The sequence below is a fragment of the Vanessa atalanta genome, chromosome 1 (assembly GCF_905147765.1).
Source record: "Vanessa atalanta chromosome 1, ilVanAtal1.2, whole genome shotgun sequence".
NCBI classification, from domain to species: Eukaryota; Metazoa; Arthropoda; class Insecta; order Lepidoptera; family Nymphalidae; genus Vanessa; species Vanessa atalanta.
In genome coordinates, this window is record NC_061871.1 from 6,003,910 (window position 1) to 6,017,163 (window position 13,254).

A 13,254-nucleotide genomic window follows, 5' to 3' on the forward strand; every position below is an offset into this window, starting at 1 on the left:
AGAACGTTTATATACATGTTTAGCTGGCATTAATGTTCTGTAGACCTTGATTTAACTCTATGTTAGCAATTATTACAAACCTGGGTGGTATTCTGATGCTAGCTATAAGTATAAGGTATAAATAAATAAAATAATATTAAATTAGTAAAAATAACGAAAATTACTATTTCATTTTCTTACATTATAAGTATTTTAGCAATCAGATTTGTTTTAGGCATTTATAACTTCGTTTTTTTGCTATAATTAATTATTTATTAAAATAGAATAAGCGAGAGAGAGGCATTAAAAAATAGTCTTGCTGCTTATTACTTATAATGGTTTTCGAATATTCGGAAGATAAAAAAGAAGAAATTAAATCAGCTCAGCGTATTGATCGTTAGATATTTTCACGGTTCCACAAAGACGCAAACGTATGTTAGTAATTAGGATAGTTATGAAATATTACTGCAACCATTCAATTATATAAATTAATATATGTTTATTATACGCAATTAATTAACAATAATAATATAACGAACCCGTAACAGATCGTAACGTATAATATAAAATGAAAAATCAAAAAATTAATATTAATAAAAGGACTAGATAAATTATGCATATTATTAATGAGCTTGCTTCAGTAATTGAAATTAATAGAGCGTCTGTCGTAAACAACGTCTCATAACATTTGAAATTAACTCAGAAGGCTTCGCTTACACCTGCCTTGTGCAGTATAATTTCCTCCATGCGAGTTGGTTTCTCACTCAGACAATTTATGTTTGTTGTTAGAAATTATTCACCCATAGTAATATATTATAACTTACTGCAACTTACGAGGACAACGATAAATTCGTATGCCAAAGACGCAGCCTCCACAAATTTTGATATTGTTCGGTTTGAGTTATTTGCGTAACCATGAACCTAATTCCGGTACACACGACTCGGACTTCAAAATTTATGTCAGATATATCTACGGGATAACAGGCAGTCTGCCGTGGTCATAATTTCATTCGAATAGTCTTAAATCAATTGATAATTCTAAAAATTTTAAGTCCATTTATACACGTCTGTTGTTTAGACTCATTTAACTAAATGTTTACTGTTATATATTTTTCTTATTTAATACTTAGTTGTTTTTTTGGTAGTAAACATTAAAGTTCCGAAATTCCCGTACTACTAAATAATTTACTTATTTATTTAAAATGCACATTTTTTTACATTTCGAAATTTTTTAGTTACGGTGCTCTTGTTTTATAAGAAATACTAAATTATTTTAGATCGAGTTAATGGGTCAAAGTAAAATTATCATTATCAATTTCTACATTTCTTTTTTTTTTAAACTGATTACCAGCCGAATTTAAAGCTAAAAACAGCTTAAGTTTGTTATTATTCAATTTTTTTTTTAATTTGTTTATTTAAAACTAGTTGACGCCCTCGGCTTCGCTCGCATTTTAGAGTTTGCTCGTCAGCTGTGTAAAAAGTAGCCTATATTTTTTCTTGAAGTTCAAGCTTAGTTACTTTCGCATTTATAAAGTTAGTACAGATAAGAAGCCAACATTAGTACCAAACATTAGTAGTTGTAAGTTTACGAAAATTGTCTCACGTTGTATATCGCACTTATAGAAGTGTATTAAGTAGGTATATATCTGAGTAAGTACTGAGTATGTCTAAGGAATATTTCAATCGCTTTACTTTAATTAAACTTTGACGGAGAACAGGATTATACAAAGATCGATTACAAACGACTCCATCCGTAATGGTAACTCGTCGAAATACGAGCAGATTAATTTTCTTAGCATGACTTAATTAAACAATTTTCGAATCTATTTAAAACATTCTAGGTTTTTTTCATGACTATATTATATATAAATATTAATTACTCTTGATGTATTTGATACATTTGGTAATAATAAGACTATTCATTGACCTGACGGAAACTCACGTCGAACTTGTATAACAACTGCGCAACTTTCGTTTACTGTACTATTTTTATCAATCTTATATAAAATAAACATTGATCTAAATATTATTCAATACGTAAACAAATAATAATATTATTCGAAACCGAATTTCCGTTAAGCGCGTGTATTACAAACGACCTGTTAATGTTATTTCATTAATTATATCTTCCTGCGAACGGTTTTGATCGTAAAACACAAATAGGATAGGGACACACAAAAATAAAACATCTGTTTTTGGTATCAACGGCGGCCATCATGTTTAAAAACTCATGTTGCGTTCCCTCTGCCCCACATCGCGCCATTTGTGTTACAACTTACAACACAATTACAGCAGTACAAGTGTAAACTAAAAGGGATAGCTAAAGTAAGTGATGCGTTGTGTACTTGAAGTTAAAAGTCGTGATGTACTTCAAAAAGTCATTAAAGAATAATTTAAATATAGAACTAATAAAAATTTTATTGTTTTTTTTTTTAAATGGAGTTCAAATTATTTGGGCCTTGTAAAGTTTAACCTGTGACATTTTATTTTCATAAAAATAAAACATGTTGAGAATATAAAATGAAGATAATCGTCAGGCTTTTAAGTACCTTAATACGTTATGTATTTATCGTCCGACTTTAAATCGATAAATGTTTTAACTGTAAGCTAAAAACCGATCATACATATTTTTTTACTAACACTTATTATGTTTTAAAATATAGGAAATATTGTTTTAACTAAAGATTAATCATATTTTGAACATCAGTTATTGGTCTGAAATAAATATTAAATGCACTGCTCTGTTTTGATGCCTAAAATCAGTAATGGGTTTTTACATAAAATATAATTTACACAATCTATAAAATCCTTGATTTGTGGACACAATTAACAATGCAAGGAAATGGAATCGGTGATACACCTCAATGATTTCACATTGATTTGGAAATCTTAAGGCAATCCCAAGGATGATTAATCAGATGACTGTTATCGTAGTAAACCACTACAAATTAAAAAAAAAGAACATACGAATATATAACCTCTTTTTTAATGCGGCTAATTATAAATTTTTACTCGATTTGACTTGACTTCGATGAACAAACAATTTTGCAACTATTTCGTTATACACCTGATTCGGATCATTTAGCGAGCGCCACCTTGGGATGTATTTTATACCGAGAACTGGCAAAAACACGTTAAAACGTCTTATGAACTTGTGTTCGATAAAAACAGATGTTCATTCGAAGCATACTCGACTTCACGATATTCTTTAATTAAATAAGGTTTTTTTTAAGAAAGTGAAAATGATTTTCTCAAATGTATTTTTCCTAATAATTGAATATGAAAATGTTTACGATTGTTCTTATGTGCGCGAAATATTATAATTATAACAGAATATAATTTTAAAATACCACGGAATTCAACAAATACCGTGATACGTTTATGAAAATAATTGTTTACCTGACAATCAAGCTGTTATTAATCTTGGTATGCAAACCTTTAGCCTGATGGCATGATACTTTTGCCACGCCCAGTTTAGTTTGGTTAGGCCTGGATGACATTTAGCCAGTGAGAGGTAATGGTTATCCAGCAAACTGCTGCCTTAAACGTGCATTCACCGACGAAGTTAATGCAGTCCCTTGTTGCATCACATCTGTATTAACGTATTATTTGATGAATAGCTATATATTCTATTGAAATCGTTTAATAAGGATGTAATGAGTATTCACAAACATTAAATAGTATTTGATTGATATAGTAAACAAATTTAGGAATATGAAAAATATTTTTAAAAAAAAATCGCTTGTTTGTTGAACAAGTTACAGAAGCGAGGCTTTTTGATTCGGTATAAATATTCTTTAAGAACAAACTCTAAGCTCACTGGAGAACCACATCGTAATATAATAGAAAAGTTCATGTCAATGTTGAGTGCTCGCGTCTAAATAGTATATCACTAGCCGATTTTCAAAATTTACGCGATTTTTTTAATATAAAATTGGCCGCTTTCTATTATGATAACCACCACCTATATAGGTTGTAACCGAAAGAAATTATAACTTTTCCTTACATCAGAAATGCGCCACAAGCCTTTGGAACTTAAGATCTTATGTCCCTTGTGCCTATAGTTACACTAACTCACTCATAATTCAAATTGAGACACAACAATATCGATGTTTAGTGGTATATGATGAGTTCGTTAGATGGTACCTATTCTGATGGGTTTACACAAAGCCTATCACCAAAAGAAACCATGAAGTGATTTCTTACTTAAACATTACTGTAAAGTATAATAAAAATTCATTCAAAATATACTTTAAACGTTCCCAAAAAACCCTACAAAAAAAGTCAGACCAAAAGAGTACGAATACCTTTACCCTTATCAAATCATAATCCGTGATAAGAATCTTAAATTTTGATAAACAATTCGAAATTAAATTTAATAAAATAATCTTTTACGTTCTAAGTACAAAAAAATATCAATGTTATTAAATGAATTTAACAATATATTCATTTTGTAATGCGTACTGGCGTTATGGACATTCGATTCGTACTTTATTGTAAAATCGGCGACAATTTATTATTTATCTGCACAGCGCAATAGAACTTGTGTACAGTCATGACATTTTAACTTCAGCGATAGGGTACATCCGGCAGTAGTGAAAACGAACCTCTTTAAATTATATGGCTTTGAATTTCCATTCGTGACCGTTCGCCTTGAACGTTGTAAGTATTTGATTCTGTAACCAGATAACCACGGCGGAATATTGGCGAGGTGTGCCGATGTTTTGTCTAAAGGGCATCGTTTATTTGTGTATTTATCAAATTGTATACTCTTATCGTATCGTGTTCCACACATTGCCTAGATAACTTTACATTTAAGCTTTCTATTTAGATTAACTTGAAGGTCGTTAATATTATCGGTATTTATAAGCAAATCATGGCATGAATCTTTTATATTAATAGCGTAAGCTAATTTTTGTCCAAGTGATTATGGGATGACAGCGGCATATAAAAATTCGGTTATGGCCTCATTTTGAAGGGCTAAAGCCGTAGATGTGCAGAAAATTAAAGAGGATTTTTGATTGCAATTTACTAAATTGTTACGATTTAACAAAAAAATAATTTTGGGGAGTAAAAGAAGCTACTGGCCGGTTCAATAGCGGAAAGTCGGCTGTTTATCGTTTTGGCGCCAAATGTAGATGCGTAACTTGCAGTTTACAATGAAATGAAAATAAAACCTGTCATAGGTTTCGAAATTCCTATTTTTTTTTTAATTCTCTTAAACGCCCAGTTTCCCAGACCCGCTCAGTATTTATCGCGTTACTTTTGAACATATTGCTGATGATTTTGAAAATTTGTTTTATGAATTACAAATATTACGAAATCTTACTAAAGTAATAGTTGTCATTATAAATGTATGTTATGCTATAATTCTCGCCGTCTGTAATTACTACAAATATATTTAAAACAACAAACAGTACTCAAGTGGGCGTCATAAGAATAATAAAAGTATTAAAACTGCACACGAATGATTTAATAAGCAAAATTTAAACGTATTTAATTGAATTATTATGTTTATCGATACCGGACAATCCAAGCAGTAGCTGAGTGGAGCTCAGAAGTCGTTTATTATAAGCGATAAGAGAAAATATTGAAGCATAAAACTAATTTAATAATTTCCATACTCCATCGAAAGTTACGGTTACGCGATTATATTCTAATTATGCAAAACAGTTAAGGATAATGGGTTATACTTCGACACTAACTTATAGCTTATAATTGATTTTTTTTAGCATTCTATATTCAAATAATTAAAAGGAGGTTTTATATTATGAACATGCGTTTTATGATTGACATCTAATTTAATTCTTATTGTGGATTCAATTAAAAAAAAAATAATACGTATTTTTAATCTGTTTAAAAGTCGAATATTTCGTAATTAAGTTAGGATACTTTTGTCGTTATGTATGAAATGAAAGCTGATGAAACAATCGTATATAAAAATAAGATCCATAGTCTACATATCAACGCTTTCATTAAATATTACGACAGCGGGTACACTACAGAACACACAAGTCATATCGATGTCTGCATTCCAGTACACCGTTCACAATATGAAAAAATACGATCGAAAATAGCACTTATTGTGTAAAGTATAAAAGCCATTGTAATATACGGCCCTAAAAGGCTCGTACCTATTATTTGATTTCGTCAGTTGGCGGAAGCCATTGCATAGAACATTCAGCATACGCAGGCAATATTGCATATTTCCAGTAATAGCTATAAAAGATAAGTGATTTTTGTTCCGAAACTAAAATTATGTTTCATATGTTTCATGAACCATCACCAAACAAAAGGTATATTTAATTGCAGCACCGTTACACAGAGTACCATAATACAGAGAACCATTAATGTATTTGAAGACAATATTTATTTTACGACCTCAAAGTTTGATTAATGCGACCTTATTAATATTGACATATTTAACAATAGTCATAAATGTCTTGGTGATTAATATTTTAATATATGCTCAGTAATATTTATCAACGACGGCTTTTATTGATTTTGAAAAAATATAGTTCTGTATATGTTTTACGAAGGTTATATGTCATGATTGACTTAATTGATCATTATAAAAGGTAATACACGTCATATGCGTGGATATATTTTATTATAGTAATATGACACTAATAATACTTCTAAGTTAAATTCTAGTATTTTTGGATTTAAAAAAAATATGATATATAAGTGATATAGAATTTGATATTTAAATTTTCTTTTTTTTATTAAATACTAGCGACCCGCCCCGGCTTCGCACGGGTGCAATGCTGATACAAAATATACTACAAAATGTCTTTATAATACAATGTTTACAGCTTTTTTGTCATTAGACAATACTTACCGTAATATTTTCGAAAATGTCCATTTAAATTACATGCTGTAAAGTATTTAGGTACTTCATTGGGGAAGGATTAAGGCTTTTTTGCTTAAAATCACTTCGTAAATAAGCCATTATTTCTCGTAAAAGTAAAGGATAAAAAATGGTTATTGTGGGTTATACCTAAGAAATAGGCATATACCATCATAGACTTCTTTGTAGACCTTTTTAAGGTGTACAATACTGTAGTACATTATTTTCAATTACATTAGTTCTGGCTGAACTAATGTAATTGAAAATAAGTGTTTACAATGTAAGCGCCTGTTTCCTAAGCATTGATGTATACACACTTCGTAGTCTGGGTTGATACTGAGAATTTTTTGACAGAACAATCCAACGAGTTTTTATTAGCCCAACCTGGGATTTCTTCTAAGAATCATAGGTTCTGCGGTCTTATAAGTATGTTACATTAAAACTGCGGTCAAATAGTTTAACTATAACGTACATACATATATAACATTTATTCGTTATTGGTGTCTGGTTATGCGTTCAATGCGTCGACGCAGTGAAGCATATGTGTAAATGAGTAACCTCAGTGATGACACCAGACGACATGCTCTGTTATTTTGGAATGCACAGTTGAGTAATTATACGTCGATTTATATACTGATACTACAACTTCGATTCAGAAAGTGGAGCATTTGTACAACAAACAGCTGTTTTGTTTTTACGTTTATAGTAAAATCATAGACACTAGAAAATAAATATTTAATAAATTAATAAACCGTCCCGTTAAGTACATTATGTCTGTAATTTTACACTGGTTCACTGACTATTCAAACCGAAACGTAACAATATAAAAGATTCCTGTTCGATTGTAGAATTACTGATTTTTTTCGATCCAGATTGGCCTGCGCAAAGCACTATCACGTCACATCACTAACTAAATGTTACGAAACCAATACATAAGTGTAAAAAAAGTTATTGCTAATCGAATTTATTATACTTAATTTGAATTCTAAAATTGAGTATTTATTTTATTATAAACTGACGCTAACACTAATCACATTCAATTAATCTACTTAATGCGAAACATTTGCTTCTTAATTAGAGTCGAGTCTAAATATCGGAGATCAATCTTAGTTCAAAGTTATTTTTTAAAAATTGAGTCTTATTGTCTACAAAATAAAGAACAAAATATCTTGCAACTGCTTTCCTATCCATGTGTGGGTCAATGCGAAATCAATACTATTTGCAATATCAATTCGTATTTCTTTGCCTTATTTTTGTAGAAAAAAAAAAAACATTTGCACTGAACTTTTTATCGTATGATTATCATTACGACATAGTACTATTTATTCTGTAGTATATACATATTATATAAAACACAACTCATTATCATATATAAGAAAATATGTAGTTTTAGTAATATTGGTTTATTTTCGGTACATTGTAAAATGCTAATTTTACGCAATGCAATTTGTGTTTTGTTTTGGAATTATATCCCTTATAAATTAAATTTTATATTTAATCAAATATGCACCCAAAATTTTAAAACTTTATCAAGAATATTATGATTCTATAAAAACAGAGATTTAGGTACCAATTAACAGTTTGTATATAATGTTCAATTGTTAGCTCAGTTTCCAAGTTTTTATGTAAGTTATTTTGGTGTTTGTTAATGGCGTAAGTCGTAATACAGATAAAAAAACTAAAAGTCATCTTGACCGCAGAAATATTTCGATACTTTAGTTTCAAGGACGTTTGGGTTGATGTGATTAGTTATATATTTTTTGTACTTAAACTTCTCTCCAAAATTCAATTTTTTTTATAACACGTGTCCAATGTCTAAATTCATTAAAAAATCGATACTTACATACAAGAACAAAAAAATGGTAGGTAATAATTATATATTATAAATGTTAAATTTATTTTAAATAGATATATTTTTTTACCATCTTTATTTCGACCATGGGTGCTCTCAATAGCTATTAGCACTATTTTATCAGTGCATGTGTGTGTCCGTGTGTGTGAGTGTGCGTGTACAAACACATGTTTACTCTCTATTTCAATTCCCTAGTTGAAGAGACAGTAATCTGACACGGTCTGTGAGATTAGGCGTAGGACTACGTATTTACGTGCTTTCTAAGGCACGAAAGTGTAACTCTATCAACTTTTAACACCTGGCTGGTATAGAAAATGTCTCGACGGAAAACACCAACAAAGTAGTCACACCCTGTTTTCGAACCTTGGATGTCGATTAAGAACAAGTGCCTTTTTAGCGCAGCTAACACGCACAGTCATGGCAATGGTCAGTCAATGGTAAGTGATCAGGGTTCACATGCTATTAAATAGTCGTCACAGATATAACATGCTACATATCAACCACAGGGTCCTCTTGTAATTCTTCTACTCCCAGAATAAAGTACAAACCTCATACAAAGACAAACGGTATACAATATTAATAATCATTGTTTTATTCTATAGACTAAACGGTAACTTGGTTGTTGCTACCTAGACGGATATACCAGACTTTATAGCAGATAATTATAATTATACCACTATTTATTTGTAATTACTACCTTTCCGTACTATTTTGCCATGCCATGCCATGCCCTTATTTTAAATAAAACAAAATTAAATTAGTTATTGGTATCGGATTATTACGAATATGTATGTTGTAATTTAAGCCAAAAAGTAAAGCCGACGCGTTATAAGATTTAAGATGTAATTCTAAAACCGCATTGCGTAAACGTCATAACTGTTACAGGGGGGGCGACGTCCCTTTTATATTAACGGTTAATGTCTCTCTTAATGCATGACAATTTCCGTTGCTGACGACTTCCTCTGATATCAGAGGCATTAGTGTCGCAAAAATATCATTCGAATATCGACTAAGCAGGGTTCTTAGTAAAGCGAATGGATATACAATATTACTATTTGAATAAATCAAACCAGGGTAATGCGTTGAGATCGTTTGATTCAGTGTTGCATTGTTGGAATTACATTTCATATCTTGTATTCGAAAGTTGTTAAATTGTTTTGCAAGCGGAAGTATTATAATCGCGATATTGACATTGAAACCTAGTAAAGTCGAAGAAAAACCAAATAAAGGAACCATTATGCGGATTGGTAGATACATAATATTTTCTATTCCAATCACAAAAGCCAATTAAGCAATATTTGACATCGAATTGACGCGATATCATTGGTTGATATTCATTATGGATTTGTAAAATCATTGCGTTTTGAATGTCGACGAAACTGTTATCAGACTTTACGTAACTTAAATTGGATCTAGGTAGTTAAAGGAATTGTATTGATTATAAATAAATATATATTAATCCAGGACTGTTAGTCGTACACGATATAACCGAGATATTAGCTTTTCTTAAAGTTCAAGATGGAATCCGTTTAAAACAGTAGAATTATATTATATATCACACCGCGTCCTAGACTACAAGACCTTTCGTATCTAGCCAAACATAATATAATAATATAAATAAACTTGTAGTAGTAGTAGTAGTCGGACTGGCAAATGGGCCAGCTGATGGTAAGTGGTCACCCCTGCCCAAAGACATTGGCGCTGTAAGAAATATTTACCATTGATTACATAACCAATGCGCCAACAACCTTGGAATTAAAATGTCCCTTGTGCCTGTAATTATACTAGCTCACTCACCCTTAAAACCGGATCACAACAATACTAACGATGGTATTGCTATTTGCCGGTAGAATATCTGATAAGTAGATGGTATCTCAGACGGACTTGCACAAAGCCCTGCCACCAAATGTTTTTAGAAGCCAGAATATTACAAAATTTTAACCTTAGTTGATATTTAAAAAAAACGCTAATATTACATAAAAGTTATCCGCCAGTCTCAGGTAGAAATAACTTTTTGCCTCAGAACAATTGTAATGTTATAATTATTCAAGTAAAACCGCTTTACCTTTTTGTAGTCAAATGTTAGAATTACTCAAAACACGTATGACTTTAAATGTAATGTATTTTAACAAAAGACATTAAGCGTTGCGCTCTCAAAAGCTATTATATATTATAGAATGATGCTTTCAGGTAAAGCTAAGTCTCTCGGTCCATTACCGGTGAACCACCAGTCGACCCAGATATCATTGTGCGGAACGTCGAGGATAGCTCGTCCCTTTGTTGTCACTTTCGCGCTGACGAAGGGACCGATTTTTAAGACATACGTTATTTCATACATTATATTAACGTATAAAAATGTTGAGGTAAAACTAAATATAATGTAATATTCTCAATTCACTAAGAAACGAATAACACTCGCAATTTGGTGGTATTATCAAAATCCATATAATGTTTTATTTAGCCGTAAAGTGAGAGTATTATCACATGATAACTTCAAATTATTGGCTAATGATGAGAAGCGGATTCTTTTGTTTATCATCTTAAAGAAAATTTATAATCCTCCTCCATTATATTTTTATTATAAGGGTTCAAAGTAGAATGCATTTTTAAAAAAATAATAGGAGACTTTGCCGAGTAAAATAAAATTAGAAAATTACACCATTGTACTAGATGAAAACCCGGCTTCGCTCGGGGGAAATAAATAAGACTAAGCAAATACGGTTTATCATTAGTTTTCATAAAAAAAAAACTTTGTGAATATCAAACATCTATAGTATGGTAACAAGTGAAAACTAACAATAATGATTCCTTACACAGCTTTCTGAACGCACCCGTAAACGTCAAACATGGCCACCCGTTGAACTGTCAGATCATTGAATTTCTTGGATTTAATATCGAAATATCTAGTGTGCACCAATTTTGGGGACATGTGTTAGCAACTAAAACATCATTATTATTTAACGATTTATAATTGTGGATAGGTTTCGAGTCTATCGTAGACCTGCACGATATTATTAATATAGATATATGACTGACTTAATGTTATATGTATTTATTTTGTATATTTTTTATGAATGTTAATGTATAAAATAAATAGTTGAAATATGTATACCTTGTAAATATTTAATTTATGTTAAATATAACACGTGTTAATTTCAGACCCGGACTTGATCTGATGACAATTGGGGTGCGTTTCAAATCAAAACGAATTATCAGTATAAAAACGTGGCGCTTTGTAAATTAATTTTTTTCTTCAAATATATGAATTTGGCGCCTATTGAAACGGCGGCCGGGGGGCTATACACCGGTATGTCACCTCAATCGGGGGCTGGATAATTTCACTACGTTATATCGATGACAAACTGTTCGACTGTTGTAAAACATCATTATTTTAATAGGATTCTAACTTAACCGTCGAGTTCATTTTAATTGCGACATCACGAATGTCGTGATTATCACAACATCACCATAAAATTGTTTTTTATTTTATACGTACACATTGTGTGCGTCAATTGAAAATGGTTTTGAGAATAGGTTCCCATAAGCGCCTATTGTTTGAAACCAATTTGTGTTGCGGAAGAGTACTTCCTTTAAGAATATAATTTTGTGTTGACAATATTTTCAGAGTCGTTCATATTACATCATTGAAATAACTAAAAAATTTAAAATGTAATTATGTTCAACCGGGATTAGGTAAGTATATCGATCATCTATGAAATTTACCATTGTCTATGGTATTTACAACGTAACGGTTCATAAAATCATTACTAATTTAATTCAGTTATAATAAATACAAAGTTAATAAATCCTTCTTGGAACAAGGAATTCGATTCTATAGAATTTATTATTTACTATCTAATCTCCGCTCTACAAATCTATACTGTGTAGAATCTACGAACCGGTTGTGACTTTACATTTTTTTCTTCAAATATATGAATTTGGCGCCTCCTTGAAACGGCGGCCGGGAGGCTATTATAGGGGATTCAAAAGTGATTGTAATTAAATTATATATATTTTTTTATTCCGTTTGGTTATTGGGTATATGTTGCGAGAGTCTGAGAGATTGAATTTTATGTTGTCCTTTCTGATTCAACACTTTTTGCCATATTTGAGGCAGTGACCATGTTGGAATCATCCTTCTTCTTGCTGTTTATTTCAAACTGCTGGTTCTTATGATTTTTATTCTTTTAAGATCGAATTCGTTAATTTTAATATCTCAGCTATATCACGACTTGTTATTTGCCTTAGTAATTAATCACCTTATTGTGTCTTTGTCAGTTTTAAACGGTTTTTCAGAACATGGTGCGTCTTCAACAATTAAATGGCAATGCAAAAATCTTGCATACCAATCTGACATTCTTTCAATACATTTTCTCCTTACACATCAGTTCCTTTTTCTAGCTTGAAATTATTATTTATCTTTAAAATAGTTACTTATAAGGGTAGCATCCAAAACTTATTGCATTGAATCAATCAACATTTCCACCAGTTACCCTTGCTATACAACATATCACAATAACAGCCTTTCATATCCCACTGGTGGGCTAAGGCCTCCTCTCCCTTTGAGGAGAAA